The following is a 6,138-nucleotide window of genomic DNA, read 5'->3' as shown; positions in this document are numbered from 1 at the left end:
ATCATGACAGGGTGCTGGATATTGTCAAATTTTTTTTCTGCATTTATTGAGATGATCTTGTGGTTTTTGGCTTCCATTCTGTTAATATGGTGGCTTATATTGACTTACATTGACCATGCTGTTAATATAATCATGATTATTTTGAAAACTTTTTTATGAGGAAGAATACACTTCTAGAAACTTTGAAATATATTTATAAATTTGTCATTCCATGGTGTTAGTGCAATAGGCAGTCCACATTGCTTTCTTCTTAGTTTTTACTAAAATGACAGTTTCTGGGGCACCTGGGTGGCTCAGTTGCTTAAGCATCTGACTTCTGCTTAGGTCATGATCTCATGGTTCATGGTTTAAGCCCTGCATTGGGTGAACTCAAGCCCCACTTTGGGCTCTACGCTGCCAATGTGGGATTCTCTCTCTCCCTCTCTCTCTGTCCCTTGCTCACTTGTGCCCTCTCTTAAATAAATAAATAAATAAATAAATAAATAAATAAATAAATAAGAAATTACAGTTTCTAACAGTTAAGAATGCTAATCAATTTATGTAAATTAAAACTACTAGAAATAATCAGGGTGAAAGGAAACAACTATGCATGAAAAGTAGGTAAAGAAAATAGGGTGTGTTTTTTGGATAAGGAAAGATATGAAGGACTTGTTTTTGGTAAGGGAAAAAGAAAGTAATTTTGTCCTAAAGTAGAATGACTGGTTGTTCCAGAATGAGAATGAGGAAAATACAGGACAAAAACTGAATGGATAGAAAGTTTGTACAAAAAGAATCTTAGGAAAGGAATTTTATGTGTGATCAAGCTGGCTAAGATTAGAATAGATTTGTTTATAGGTTTTTAAATAATGAAACTTAATATCAAAAGTACATAGTGCAAAATTATAATTTGTTTTTCTCTCTGTTAAAAAAAAAAGTTTTCTTGGACTATTGGTTGGCTCTTGATAAGAAATTGTGAAATGTTTTTTGTTACCTTTTGTGTAATCTTCCTGAGAAGCAAAGATTTTGTGTCTTGCCAAAATAATTTCCTATGCTTCCTATTGACTTTATCAAGGTATTTGATTACATGGGAGAACTGAGTCTTCTCACTATAAAAAAGAGTTATATTTTATTTACAACATTGTAATCTTCTGTATTTGCTATTAAAATCCTTTGTTATCATTTTGGTTAAATAAATAAGTATTGTTTCATAATGATATGGGATCCTATTTAATAAAATTTTAAATCTTTTGACATTTTTGACAACTTTTCAAAATAAAATGTAAAATAGAGTCATTTGACCACAAACTAACTTTGATATTTTCTAGAGGTCCCCAGAAAATCTCAAAATATTTTTTTTATTCCCCTTGTAAAAGAGAGGTGTTAAACTAATTAGGCTTATTTTATATGTTTAATTACATGGGAAGCATTGCCAAATAAGAAGTGATGATAAGCCTTCTTAGGTTATATACCTATGGAGATATATATATATATATATATATATATATATATATATATATGTATTCCAGAATTGTTTGAAGTTCATGGGAATTTGTCAATCTGTTCATTATCCGATTATTATCTTAAATTGCCATATGCCACAGAAAACTAAATTACCTTTTCAAATAAACTCATCAGATCTTTAACCACAGCCTTTTTTTTTTAAACTCATTTTGTCATTTTCAGACAATTATTGTTTTACTCTGATGCTTTTGCAGAAATGTGTCATTTTCAGAGAGATTCAGGACAGGACTCTGACAAGTACTTTAGAATACATTGTTCTCATAATTTTAAGATCATACCACTAAACTGAGGAAGAATTTCCAGAACTCTAATGAAAAATTGGATTCAAGCAGAACAAGAATTAACATGGTATTTAAAGAGCTGGTGAGGATGATTATAAATTTTATGTATTTTTATTTGAAACAATGCTGTTTCTTTAATGTTTTATTTTTCAGATTTAAGGAAACCTTTTTCTCTTTTAAGCTCTAAAACTTACAGCAATTTGGTAAATTATTATTTTATAAGCAGAATCAAAATATTTATCTTTTATCCCTATGTGATCCTTCCAGAATTTGGAAACGCTTAGTGTTTCTTTTGGGGGGGCAATATGAGAATTTGCATACATTCAACAAAAATCTTTTTTCCTTGTAACAAGACACAATTGAAAACATTGATTGTATAACCAGTGTTTTCAATGGAATGTCATATTTGAGAATGATCTGCATTAAATCAGATATTATTAGACAGCTTTAAGGAACTAAAGTTGACTTTATGGAGCCAATAAAGCCCCTTGGAAATACCACCTGATATTTTGCTTGCAGGGTTCCCACCCATACCAGGTAAGAAAGGTCATATCCTGAGGCCCCATGAATACCAGGATATTTCAGGGACATTTAGGGAAGAAGGGAATTCACCCAAATCTATAGATTATTTCAGGTGACATCTGGCAAGTCCTTGGCTTGGATTTCTAGCCTTGAGAGCCTTTTAAAAATCCAGTCTGGGGGTGCCCGGGTGGCTCAGTCGGTTAAGTATCCGACTTCAGCTAAGGTAATGATCTTGCAATTCCTGAGTTTCAGCCCAACATCTGGCTCTGTGCTGACAGCTCAGATTCTGTCTCCCTCTCTCTTCGGATTCTGTGTCTCCCTCTCTCTCCCTACCTTGTTTGTGCTCTCTCTCTTTCTCAAAAAATAAATAAACACTAAATTTTAATCCAATCTAATCCAGCAATTGCTCTACTAGGTATTTACCCAAAGAATACAAAAGTACTAATTCACAGGGATATATGCATCCTGATGTTTATAACAGCTTTATCTATAATAGCCAAATTATGGAAACAGCCCAAGTGTCCATCAACTGATGAATAGATAAAGATGTAGCAATATATATACAATGGAATGTTACTCAGCCACAAAAAAGAATAAAACCTTGCCATTTGCAATGACATGGATGGGGCTAGAGACTATTTTGCTAAGTGAAATAAGTCAGTCAGAGAAAGACAAATACCATATGATTTCACTCATATGTGGAATTTAAGAAACAAAACACATGAGCAAAGGGAAAAAAAAGATAGAGGCAAACCAAGAAAGGGACAGTTAACTTCATAGAAGAAACTGATGGTTGCCAGAGGGGAGGTGGGGGGGGGGATGGCTTAAATAAGTGATGAGTATTAAGGAGTACACTTGTGATAAACACTGTGTGTTGTATGGGAGTGTTGAATCACTATATCATATACCTGAAACTAACATTACACTGTATTTTAACTAACTTGAATTTATTTATTTTTAAATATTTATTTTGAGAGGGAGTGAGAGAGCATGTATGTGAATGGGGGAGGGACAGAGAGGGAGACAGAGAATCCCAAGCAGACTCCAGGCTCAGCCCAGAGCCTAAATTGGGGCTTGATTGCACAGCTGTGACATCATGACCTGAGCCAAAATCAAGAGTTGGACGCTGAACTGACTGAGCCACCTAGGCACCCCAACTAACTGGAATTTAAATAAAACTTAAAAAAAAGTCCAATGAATGAATGTAGAGAGAAAAGTTGTTTCAGTAGCAAACTATAACATACTTTTGTGAATATTTGATTCTAGTCCTATTTGAGTTTTTGTTATCTGTAAACTGGATTTGATTATAAATTTTTCTAATTTTTTATTTTTGTTTTGCAGTCAGGTTTGTATTTTATGTGGACACCTTGAACAGTAATGTGGGGTGCTCTGGGGAGTTGAGAGGGTAGTAGTACAAGTGAAAAATGATCTAATTTTTCTAAATATCTGGCTACAATTCTCCAGATTAATGTTTCCAACTTTTCCCCAACTTTCTGATTTAGAATCCCTGAGAACAGAGTGCCCTGGATCCTTGTTGAAAGGGATCATACCAGGTTCTCTTCACTATCCATATGGCACCAAACTTCAGGGCCTTGAACCTTAGTTCTGCATCTCCCAATTAAAAAGGGCTCCACCAGACTCTGAGAACTGAACACCAGGTGGAGATCTAACATTAATATTAACTAGGGAAGTTCCTCCCCAGAAACAGATGACATCTTGAGGTGGACACCTCTCCATATCATGGATCAAGATCTTCATCTTTAATATGAAAACTATGTATTTATTTACTTTTGCCTTTTAGCTACTTGCATTTTCTCTGTTAACACATAAGACGATGATGCTCTTCAACTGGCAGCTATCACTTAATCTAACACTAAGGCTGTAAGTGCACAATAAAAGTCCCTAGGCTTTCTTGCTTTGGTGGTTTTAGATAATAGATTTATTTTAGATTACTTGTTGGCTCAATAAGGAGGAGTTTGTGCCATAGCAAATGCCTCCTACTCTACCTGGACCAGCACCTCTGGTATTGTAGTAAATATAAGGAATTAACAAACAATCTACTTGGCTGAAACAGATTGATGTCACTTCAGGCACATTCTTTAATTTATTTGATATCAACTAGTTTGGTTCATGGGACCCCTGACTAAGGAGCATACTCCAGTCTTTTGGTTTTATCCCGTGATAATCATCATTGTAGTCTCCCTAGTGTGTTGTGTTCTCTCATGGGTCTTAAATACATATTCACAGTTATCAGCAGTACAGAAGATGGTCTCACTGTGCTTGAAGAAACAAAAAGATGAACAACAAAATGCATTGCAAAAACAATTCTTCCACAAACCTGACATCATAACCTATGAGTTTCATAAGACAAGAATAGTTTAAACCTGATGGTGACTGAGAATGGCACTAATACCAAAATTTTGGTTAATCTCTTATGTATGAGAAGATGACCAAAAGGAGGCAATTATTAAAGTAATTGAACAAATAGGTCATTAGACCGAACTGGCTCTAATGACTTGGTAGCCTAATTAAACAAACTAAAACCTAAACCAGAGTCAATTCCTATAAATGCTTCAAGGTTAAGGAAAACAATCACAAACAGCCAATTAGGCTTCCCAGATAATGCAACCACTTAAGATATATCCAATTAAATAATTTTCTCACTTTGCTTCTGCATCTTCTCTATAAAAATCCTGCCCCTCACTCCAGTCTATGGAGCACTCTTAACCTTTTCCAATGTGGCACTGTTCGATTTGAATTGATGTTTGCTCAAATTCTTAAAAATGTTAATATGCTTAAGTGTATCTTTTAACAACACTTTGGGTGATTTGTAAAGTATTGGCATTTATTTATTTATTTATTTATTTTTTAAATTTTTTTAACGTTTTTATTTATTTTTGAGACAGAGAGAGGCAGAGCATGAACGGGGGAGGGTCAGAGAGAGAGGGAGACACAGAATCGGAAGCAGGCTCCAGGCTCTGGGCCATCATCAGCCCAGAGCCCGACGCAGGGCTCGAACTCACGGACCGTGAGATCGTGACCTGAGCTGAAGTCGGGACGCTTAACCGACTGAGCCACCCAGGCGCCCCAGTATTGGCATTTATTTATTTAAACATTGGTAGATATAAAGAAAAAAACTCTTCTGTGTCTACTCTCAATACTACAACACTATTTCACTATGACAGCAGTTGTGTGGGCTTTCCACACATTAAGCAATTCTGCGACACTCACTAGGTGTTCTGTGTGTTAACTCAATTCTGACACTGTGTATAAGGAGATAGCATCATATCCCACAGGTAGAGTGGTTCTACAACCCTGCACCCACCCCCACTTCAGATGTCAATTGTAATTCCAGGACACCTGTGCTTCTGACTGGCTGTAGATTGGAGGCTCCCATGACCCCCACTTCAGGTTTAATTAATTTGGAGCAACTCATAGAACTCAGGAAAACATTTTACTTACTAGATTACCAATTTATCATAAAATGATATAACTCAGGAACAGACAAATAGAAGAGATGAATAGGGCAAGGTATGTGGGAAAGGATGTAGAGCTCCCATGCCTTCTCTGGGAGAGCTACTCTACCAAAACTTCCGTGTGTTTGCCAACTGAGAAGCTTCTTGAACCCCATATTCAGGGATTTTTATGGAGACTTCATTACATAGACATGATTGATTAAATTATCAGCCATTGGCAATTAACCTCTAGCCCCTTTTCCCTCTCCTGAGGTGGGATGGGGGAGTGAGGGATAGGCTGAAAGTTTCATCCCTCTAATTATGGTTAGTTCACTTGGCGACCAGCCTTCTCCACCCTAGGGAGTTTTCAAAGGTCAGCT

This window comes from Lynx canadensis, chromosome X (genome assembly GCF_007474595.2).
Source record: "Lynx canadensis isolate LIC74 chromosome X, mLynCan4.pri.v2, whole genome shotgun sequence".
NCBI lineage: Eukaryota > Metazoa > Chordata > Mammalia > Carnivora > Felidae > Lynx > Lynx canadensis.
The sequence above is the reverse complement of the archived record's forward strand: the minus strand, read 5'-3'. Positions refer to the sequence as shown.